The 10,726-nt window shown below is 39.6% G+C and overlaps 1 protein-coding gene across 1 annotated transcript in view; it reads left to right on the top strand.

Annotated features, from left to right (window-relative positions):
• The first annotated feature begins 510 nt into the window (after positions 1-510).
• The window catches only part of Rap1a (RAP1A, member of RAS oncogene family), an 82,157-nt gene continuing 71,941 nt past the window's right edge, over positions 511-10,726 (top strand). The window contains exon 1 of the mRNA XM_031375090.1: positions 511-648. The gene's annotated coding sequence lies outside the window, so the exon portion shown is untranslated. The remainder of the gene's footprint in view (positions 649-10,726) is intronic.

The following is a 10,726-nucleotide window of genomic DNA, read 5'->3' as shown; positions in this document are numbered from 1 at the left end:
TCTTTGGTCATAGACTCTGTTCATCCATCCTTTCGCTTGCCTTTTGCCATTCCTGAGATATGGCTGACACATCCCACCTCTGGGTTTGTGGCTGATTTTCTTTCAACCCAGGAGGATTGTTCTTCTCATCCAGCCTTTGTTGGCTAGGCTTGTTCCTTCATAGCATGAACAAAAGCGTGCAAAGCCCTCCCTGGTGACCTGTGAATTTTGCTACTCTTTCTGATGTGAGTGCTCCCTCTCCTAGGTCATGAAGATGAAAGTGACTTTCCCTATATATGCCTAGGCACTCAACTAGTAACTGTCCCATGATTGCATTTTTTCTGATTTTTTTTTTTTTTTTTTTTTTGTCCTTCCTCTTGTCAATCTTGGCCTTAACCACTTTCTCAAAGGCGAGGCTCCAGTTCCTGTCTGCACACTATTCTTCCCGACCCTTTGAAGAACGGCTCCCTTAAATAGATTCCGGACACGGCCGGAGAGGCGGAGCCGGGGCGGGGGCGGGGCCTGCGTGCTGCGTGCGTGCGCGTTCCGGAGGCGCCGCCGCCGCCGCTCCCGAGGCCGCTGCTACTGCCGCCGCCGTGCAGAGCCGGAGCCCGAGCCGCGGCCGAGAGGAGGGAGGAGGAGGAGGTGGAGGAGGCGCCGGGCCGCGGGGTGAGTACAGGGTGCGAGTGAGGGGCGCGGGCTGGCCGCACCTCGGTGGCCCGCTTCCTAGCCGTCCGCGAGTCCCGGGCGGCGGCCGGGGGCCTGGCGGGCGGGAGGGGCCGCGGCTGGAGGCCGGAGCCAGCCACGCCCGCGGACCGAGGCCGCCCGGCTGGGCCTGCGAGACCGGCGGCGAGGGGCGGGCCGCGAGACGGAACGCGTGTCGGCGCCCGTTCCGCTGTCGTCCCCGCGGCCCGGAGGTGCGGTGCCCTCCGCGCGGCCTTTGCCCCGGCTGGGGAGCGCTGACACCTCTGCGTCCCACTCCGCCGCCAGCCCGGTTCCCGCCCTCCCTGCCCTCTGTCTTCTGCGGCTTGCCATGTGTTCGCCTTTGCAGCGTTGCTCTTGAACTCTCCGATCTCTGTTGCTTCCCCTGTATTTTGTCGGGAGAGAGGCCACGATGTGATTCTTGTCTCCCACCGAGGGCGTGTGAAGAGTGTCGGGGTGGTGGGATTGTGGCTTGTCTCCTTACTCAGAAAGTTAAGGACAAGTGTCTTCTGCTGAGTTGTGTAATTTGCTGTTGTAAGGAGAAGAGCAAGGAAGGACAGTTGTGTCCCCCGCGTCCGCCCCCCCCCCCCCTTTTAAGATTTCCTCACAGGATAGAAAACTAGAGTTTAGGAGACCTTTCATCCCTTGGAAAAAGAGCAGAAACACCGTTCAGAAACAGTGAGTGCATTGCCGTTGGTAAGGGAAAATCATTTTGTCGCTGCTTTGAAGGAATTACTGTGTAAGAAATGGAATACAAGGGCAGGAGGTTAATGGGCCAAGCGTTACAGGTACCAGCCACTGTTTTCTGCTTCTTGGGTGGCTGAAGATCCTGTTTTTATTAGAGTCGAAGTGTCGGACTCACAGAATTAGCCAGGGTAGTTAGCTTTCAAAAGCAGGCAGTTATAAGAGATGATGCTGGAAACAGGATTTGGAAACTTTCTTTTGAGTTTCCTGTCAAAATGTGTGGGGGGTAGATACGCCTGTGAGTACTTTTTTCTTTTGATGTAATTGATTTCTGTAACACTTTGATATAATAAGTACAAGACTAGTCCCAGACTCCTTCCTGTCTTTATGCTCTTCTGTAACACTTTGTTTCAAAATTAAGTTTACATTTTTGGATATTCTTTCTTAGTATAGTGTCTCAGTGAATCTTGTTTAGTTCCAGGTTCTGTTTTGATTGTGTTCATTAGCAAGGATTCTTAGCTGTTGCAGCATTGAATGAGTTGAGTGGTCTGTTTATACAGTTCATGTCTTTTTGAGAGGAACCTTTATGTTAAATGTTATATTCCACTTCAATTATAAAAATGCCATTCTTAACCATTTCTAGAATACGGTGAAATATATGAACTCTTCCCTTGCCTAGGAAAAACAAAACAGGCATTTATGCACTGAATTTTGTATTCAGCTTCTGGACTCCTCTAAAGCCACCCACCCGTAGACACTCATCTTAAAAGTGAACTGAGATCCCGATATTATTCAGCTTCAAAGGAAAACTTTTCAAAAGCGCACACTTTTTGTGGCTGCAGGTGAGATTGTGCCTTCACCTTAAATTCTGGGGATTTTGGAACAAGGATTAAGAGGTTTAAAATTGATCACAGTTTTATGAGAAAAGGTTCTCAGTAACCCCCTCCCCCAATCTCATGTAGCTCAGCCGTGTAACTGAGGAAGACCTCGAACTACTAATTCTCTGTGTCTAGCTCCAGAGTGCTTGGATAGGTGTATACTTCCCTGCCTGGTGCGGGGATGAAACCCAGCCTCATGTAGGTAACTTTTAGCAGTCATTTTGTTTGTAGTGTTGAGGATCGAACCCAGAGCCTCCAGCATGGTTGGCAAGCACTTTGCCACTGAGCTATCCCCACCTCTAACCAGTAGCCATTTTTAAAACAATACTCCCTAGTACATTTTGGCCCCCTAAACTTATAATCATGACTAATCAAGCTTTTATTTGTATAATCTATGTTTTAGTAATATGAATATTTGAAAATCAAATAATTTCTTTTTTTTTCTCTTTCAAGCTTGTTCATATGAATGGTCTTCATGTAGTTTATTGTAAAAATATGCAATATTCAGGAAGTACTTAATTGAATGTCTACTGTGTGAATAAGAAGTACTTGCTATCATACCTTCAGCAGGAGGGACAGACAGTAACCAAGTAAATGTAGAGTGTCAGATGTTAGAGCTGTGTGGAAGGGTGAGGACTGGTGAGGGGCTAGAGAAGAACACTGGCAGGGAAGACCTGAGGCTGGAGCAGAGACCTGAAGGAAGTGAGGAGGGATGTGTGCTTCCTTGGATGCAAAAGGTGACAGGACGAGTCATCTTTCTAGGGCAAAGACCCTCCAGTGTGTGTGACCCTTTGGTGTAAGAACAGTAAGCAGAGAGAGAAGAGGGCTTGAGATTAGAGAAGTAACCGGGGGCCCTTATACTCAGCAATAGAACTTTGGGGTTTTACCTTGAATGAGATGGGGACCCCTTAGAGTAGAAGAGAGACCTTTTCTGACCTAAGTTTATGAATATCATTCTGACTGTTGTGTGGAAGCCAACTCAGGTTTGGGAAGGGAGGCAAGAATAGAATCTAGAAATTTCTTTTGTTTTCTTTTCTTTTTTAACGTTCTAGGGATTGAACCCAGGTCCTTGCACTTGCTAGGCAAATACCTAGTCACCAAGTTATACCCTGCCCTATGTCTTCCTTTTTAACCTTTCAGCCATGCTAAAACAGTCCATCTTCTTTCTCTTGGGCATGTAGGTATCTTTCCCTCTCCATTAAAACAGCAGCGACATTTCAGGGTACTCTAGGCAACATTGTTTTTCCTTTGGGAATATTTCTTTGTGATTTATTTCTAAAAGGATCACTGTATGAGTAGACTTATAGTTGGTCATCTACTTTTAACAGCCATGTTTTTTTGAGCACAAATTTCATGGCAATTTAGTTTTCACTGGGTGTTATCACCACAATCGATTGTTTTGGTTATCCAATGAGATTTTTTAGACAGGTTGCATTTAGCTCACCTCTGCTTTTCACAGTGTGCTAATTGTTGGTAATGTAGGGATGAATTAGAGGGCCTTTGCTCTCAGGGGACTTCTACATTCTTCTGTCTTTTATAATCTAATAGGGAAGTAACTGAGTCTCGACTTTCTGTTACTGTGAACTTTGTGGGTGGTTGATGGTCTTATATAGAATAAGCTTCTAGTTGTTCATTCTGGCAGTTACTCTTTCTATAAGGAGTTTTTTTTTATTGGCATCTATAATTTGTTTATGTTTTACATGATGTTTTTAGAATCTTATTTGTTTGACAATAAATTTCATCAAGTAGTCCTTAGTTAAGAGCAGTTGAATTTTAAATTGTTGTAGTACCTGTTATTTTGAAAATAGAATGTTGTTGTGTTATGCAAGGTCAGCTTTAAATCTTTGACATTTTATTTAGTTTTAAGAGGAGAATGATACCAGTTTGTTTTTTATAGAAAATTATACCACCAAGGCTTTGTTTCAGCATTTCTGGTTCTGGAATCTAGACGCCTTGATTTGGTTTGAGCCAAAACTGTGCCATCTGCAAAGGGAGAGAGAAGAGCTGAGTTTCCAGGAAGCACCTAGCACTGTGTAGCGTGGGCTAGAGGTCCAGGGAGTGCACGGAGTTCAGTGTGCAAGGGTCTGGGCTCCAAGCAGCTCTCATTTCAGGTGGTCAATAGCAATAATTTGTACAAAGCATTTATATCTTACTATCCTGGTACATTTAAAATTGTGAACATAAACTTACTTCCCCTAAATGTTCTTTTTCAAATTAAGCTAATCACTTGTGAAAAGTTATAGCATAGTTCAAATATTTTATGTTCATTTCAATGTTGTAGTGAAAATTACTGCATTACTTAGTGTAGTTTTTAATCTTGTAGAAAAAGCTAGCATTAAATAGAAATATTAAACTTTTGTATGTTAATGAGAGGAAGTTGAAGCATTCTTTTTGTATGCCTGAGTGTGTGTGTGTGTGTGTATATATACATATCACAAGTAATAATCTTTATGTGCCTTTTAGTATTTCCTATAGTTAATTTACATTTTGAGTTTTTTTGTAGCAGTGGTTATGGTTATGCAGTGAGTGATTTTGGCCTCCCTCCCCTGGGCATACAGTTTTGAGATGACTGGTTAATTTGTTTCAAAATTAAATGATTCTGATGAGTATTAAACATATAAGGTTAGCTTTATTCATTATTATGTTCTGATCAGCAAAGCACTGTGCCATGCTCTCTTTCCTTCCTGAAAATAGGCCTTTCAGAGTGAGAGATCCAGCGTGCGCTCACACATGCACCAGTATAAAAAGGGAAGTTCTGTGATTATTAGTATAAAACTGAAATAAGAAATGGTGTACTTTCATAAGAGGAATAAAAATAGGTCTTTTAGTATTATTTTCAGAAGTATCTGATGTACACCTGGGAAATTAACTCTTTTATGAAATAAACTTTAGTTATTATACAAGTGAATGACTTTAAAGAGTACTTAACTTACTTAGGGCATATCAATTTTCTGTAGATAAATCTGAAAGAATCTTTTTGTAAGTCACTCTAATTTTTGCCAGTTTTTTTTTTTTTTTTGCTTATTTAGTTCAAATTGATAGGGTGAACAAAGCTTAAAATAAAACATGTAAATCATATGTTTGGTTTCAGGAAATAATACAGTTTAGTCACATTTCCTAAGAATATTAAAGTACAAATAACTGATAAGGACACTTTTAAATTAATTAATAATTTAAAGGGCCTCATGAGCATGCTACTTATTATGGTCTTTAATTTTTTTTATGTATATGTGTATATTGCCTTAGTATCTGTTTGTGCATCACATGTATGCCTGGTTTCCAAGGAGGCCAGATGAACATGTCTGATCTGCAGGACTGGAGTTGTATCTGGTTGTGAGCCACCATGTGGGTGCTAGGCATTGAACCTGGGTCCCTGGGAGGAGTAAGCAGTGTTCTTAACCACTCAGCCCCTTACTTGTGGCTTTTTTTTTTTTCAGTGCTGTTTTATGCTGACTTATTGTGCATGTGAAAATTTTTGCTCAGGATAAGATTGTGGTTTAGCTTTTAGTGGCAAAACTACAGAAGTACAAAGAAGTAGGTGCAGTTGTTGGACAAAACCCTGATGGCGTTCGTACTGCCGCAGATGAATAGTAGGGGATCTCTTACTATAGTCTGCCAGGTGTGTTGACTAGAGAGCACATTCGTTCACTATATTTTCAGTGATATTTTTAAATTCACTTATAAATAAAATCATTCTGTTCCAGATAGGCTGGTGATATAATGCAACATTAAGACAGCAAGTTCCATGTTAAGTCTTGTAGTAGTTGACATTTAGCACTAATTTTAGGATTTTATGTAGTCTATAATCTAGCACATATCTATTGGGTGTGTTTGAAACTGCCCTTTTAGTTCAAATGTGAAAGTATTGTATACTTTCATTAACAGACCTTTCAGTCATTGAACCAATGTCTTAGGTATAAATTTATTTTATTTTACTTTATTTTATGTGTGTTTGGATGCTTTGCCTGCATGTATGTCTGTGTACCAAATGAGTGCCTAGTTGAATAAGCCAGAAGAGGGTGTCACATCCCCTGGAACTAGAGTTACGATGGTCATTAGCCATTACATGAGTGCTGGGAGCTGACTTCTAGTTCTCTGGAAGGATACTAAGGATCCTTAAACTCTGAGTATCTCTCCAGCCCCAGAAAGGTTTTTTATTACCTATACATATGATTTCTGTTTTTATTATGCACATACCATGATGCATGTGTGGATGTTAGAGGACAGGTTGTAGGAGTTGGGTCTCTCCTTCCACCATGTGGTTCTCAAGGATCAAACTCAGGCACCTTTATCTGCTGCACCATTTCACCAGTGGAGAAGTTTGAATGAGTCAAAATTAAACTCTTTGTTGGACACATGTAAATGTATAGTATTTCATGTTTTCTTTTTCTTATTTCTTTTCTTTCTTTCTTTTTTCTTTTTTTACCAGTACTACACACACACACACACACACACACACACACACACACACACACACACACACCACACTATACTGGAGTTGTTTCCTTGTTAAGCTATCGGTTTTAATTCTATGTTTAATATCAAGATATTTTGGGCTTTCTTTTTCTTTTCTCTTTTCTTTCTTTTTTTCTTTTTTCTTTTTTTGTAGAACAGATTTTTAATATTTTTTTCCCCATATCAATTAAAATCATGTGCGGATACACCAAATGCATCAGTTTGCATTCTTAGTTGAATTCTAGAAGCTTGCCAGGTTTATTTTCAAATTTCTTCCTTCACAGACCTAACTGACATGCTTATAAAAAACAGTAGTGTATTTAGTTTGCAAAACGAGGCTAGATATTCTGGATTTTCTGTTTTGCCTGTGTGAGTTTGGATTAGTTTGATATTCACTTTCAGCAGGCATACATAGAAAGTCTGCTTAACTGGTGCTTTCTTTTGGGATTTTGACTGTTCATTAAATGATAGGCCTTGTCTACCTTGTCATAAATACTATTGAGTTTCACATAACATCCTTTATACAGTCTAAAAGTGACCATGGGCATAATAGAACCTGGCAACAAAACAAGACTGATAGATTTTTGTCCTGAGAAATGTAGTTCCTATTCTAACTAATCTGACACACCCCTCTCACCTCCCGGAGAGAGACAGAGACAGAGACAGAGAGATCAGTATTGCATTGTGGCAAGTTTTGAAAAGAACATAAGGATAAAGAAGAAACCTAACATGTTTGATGGTCCCATTACACAGAGCAAACCACAGTAGTCTCTCAGTGTGGGTTTTTCCAGTTTTTCCTTTGTGTGTGCAGACTTTTCTTTCTATGAAAGTTAGATTTGTACCTTATACTACGTAGTTACTACTTTTCCTGTCTGTATGGGATGCTAGTTAGTCCTTTGGTTTAGAGCTTTAAGATTGACTATTTATCATACTACTATTTTAAACAATGGAGAGATTTTTGTACATTTATCATTAATTGCATTTGTTTTTGTCTTTTCCTTCCTCCCTTTGCTTTAAGCTAGATTCCCAGAAATGGGATCTCAGGCTCAAAGGGTAGTTGCCCTGTATGAGTGTCTTGCTGCACCTTCGGTAGCATTGAGCAGGTTAGCTTTTACAGTTTTTGCCAGTGGGGTGGGTCCATGTTAGAGTCTTCATGGTCATACTTCAGACTTCATATTATTAAGAATGTGGAACACTAAGAGTGGAAATTTACAGTTCTTTTGAAAGAGTTGAAGTGAAGTTCTTTAAAAATATTTTAGATGAAAGTGATCTGTGACAAAATAGACAATGGCGTTGGAATTTGCAATCTGAGCATTGTGGGTTTTATTTATTTATTTATTTATTTATTTATTGAGTTTTTTTCTAAAATGATGAATATGAGAAAGTTTATTTTCTTGCAAAAAGGTGTGTGTCTGGGGTAGAGAGGAATGGTGGGAGGGAGTAAGGGAGGGAGACAGACAGACAGCAGACAGATACATTGTTCTCACTTAATAAACAGTGTTTACTAATAGCTCTGGAGTTAGGCAGGCCTGGTCCAGAACCTTGCTTCACCACTTACAAAGTCCATGTTACTAACTTGATGTTGGTATTTCTAAACTTTGGTTTCTTATTTTTAAAGGATCATAACAATAGTACTACCTACATCATAAGTTTGTTGAAAAGGTTTGAAATAATGTGTAAGACTGCTTGGCTTATAATAGGCATTTAATTTAAAAAACAAGCTAATTTGTTAATTATTTTTTGGCCAGTTTCATTTTTGGGACCTTGTTTACATGAACTAATAGAGATACAAATGAACTGTAGTGTGTAGTATTTAAGGAGGGAGAGAGAATGGTAGACACTGTGTCAGGAATGGCGTGTGAAAAGTCAGAAAGTTCTGAAGATGAAGGATGGGATATTAATTTAACAGAGGCATGCTCTACAGAGATGCTTAGTGTTAACGACACTGGCTGCTTTTGTAGAGGACCCGGGTTTGGTCCCCAACACCCATGTTGCTTGTAACTAGTTACAAGGGACCCAGTACCCTATTCTGGTCTCTGTGGTTACTGCAGGCATGTAGTACACTTACATATATGTGGACAAAACACCCATATGCATAAAAAAAAAATCTTCCCTGGGTGTAGTGGCTCATTGCCTCCCAGCACATGGGAGGCAGAGGCAAGCAGATCTCTGTGAATTTAAGACCAGCTTGATCTAAGTAGCTAGTTCTAGGACAGCCAAATAGTAATATTCTTGTTTTTCTAAAACATGTACAACTTGTTCAGAAATTTAATTTTCTTTAGTGTTGTTTCACATTTAGTTTAATTAGTTATTAGAGAATTCTTAGTTTTATACTTTGTATTCTAGAGATTTTGTAAAACTGTTCACTGTAAGGTGAAATTCTTTTTCATGGGTTAAATTTTATTATTATTATTTTATTTTATATGTATGGGTGTTTTCATGTATATCTGTGTCAGAAGAGAGAATTAGATCCTTTAGAACTGGAATTATGTATAGCTTTAAGCTGCCATGTGGGTGCTGGGATTTGAACTCACATCCCAGGGGAAGAGCAGTCTGGGCTCTTAAATGCTGAGATATCTCTCAACTCGCCCCACTCCATTTTTTAAAATTCCTTGTAAATGTTCCTAGACTTGGAAAGCATCAGTTAAATGAGCAGAGGAGGTATGTAATATGACAGCTTAGAAGTTGAAGGCAGTGAAAAAGAGAGCAACTCCAACAAAGGGAAATTGATCTTTAGAAGTATTTAAGTATTCCCAGTCTTCCTTTTTCAATTTTTCTCTGTTTTTTAAAATGAGCTTTCAGATCCAGTTTTAGTCATTCTAGTACATGACTCTAGTACTTTGCACTTGGCTGAAAAATCAGTATGGAAAGTTGATCTGACTTTTGATATCAATCTATCTAAACATAAATTCATATGAATGTGAGTTAAATGCTCAGTATTATACAGTTGAAAACCAAACAACTCTCTTGTAGTTTTAAGATGTTTATATTTTTAAACCAGTTTTCATTTCTTTCTTAATGTTTTTTTTTCTCCAAATAATGTCTAAATTCAGAAATGAAATCTTTAAGATGCTAGGAATTAAAACTCTGGACTTCGTATGGCCAGGCAATTCATTGTTTTGTTCATTCTCTTCCCTTTAAAAGTATCTTTGAAAGTTCTTGAAATCTATATGTAAGTATAACAGTTGTGTTGGAGATTGCGGCTGTTGCTTTTTACAAATACTTCTTGTCTGTGAAACTGCAAAATTTCACATTAACTAAACTAGATGGTATTTCAGTTACTAAAAGACCTCAGGTAGTAATGAGCTACTGTCACAGCATTCAAAATTCTAGTTTGGGTTATTTTTGCCTGCTGAAACAGAAGTCAACTTCTTTCAGGACTGACTGATGACCTTCCAACTATAGTTAAGAGAGGAAGATCTTTCTGGATTGGGCCACATGGCACTGCCCCTCATTCTTAGAAACCTACTTGTATTTGGCAGGAAAAATAAATTATTAGATCAAGTAGCTACCATTTTAGGGTATGTTATTAAAATTACTCAGTTAAAACCCTTTTTGTTTTAGTTTTAAGAGGTAGGGTCTTAGTATGTTGCCTAAGCTGCTTCGTGGACACAATTGAGTCTACTGCACTATGCCAGTTTCAGTAGCTGGTTTGGCTTATTTGTCCATTTTTACATGAGGTGACATAAAGTTTGTGAGACTCTTAACTGTTTCTGCCACAGTTTTGAAGCCCGTTAGGTGGATTGGGAACAAACCACATAGGACTATGGAAATGGTTTGGATTCTGTGATAAATAGAAAAAGGGAAGGAACACTGTTCATCATTTCCCTGTATGGATAAGTTTATGTAGCACTTGGGTCTGAAGGCAGTGTTACTAAGAATACTAGCTAAAAACAAATCTGGGTAAACAGCAGCTTCTTGTCTGTTAACCCCGCTCCCCATCTCTCTCACTGTGTTTACATATTACAAGCACTGGCACAAACTATGGCTCATGTGTGTGTGTGTGTGTGTGTGTGTGTGTGTGTGTG

This window comes from Mastomys coucha, unplaced genomic scaffold (genome assembly GCF_008632895.1).
Source record: "Mastomys coucha isolate ucsf_1 unplaced genomic scaffold, UCSF_Mcou_1 pScaffold16, whole genome shotgun sequence".
Lineage (NCBI taxonomy): Eukaryota > Metazoa > Chordata > Mammalia > Rodentia > Muridae > Mastomys > Mastomys coucha.
Note: the sequence above shows the minus strand (reverse complement) of the source record. Positions and strands in the feature narration are given on the sequence as shown.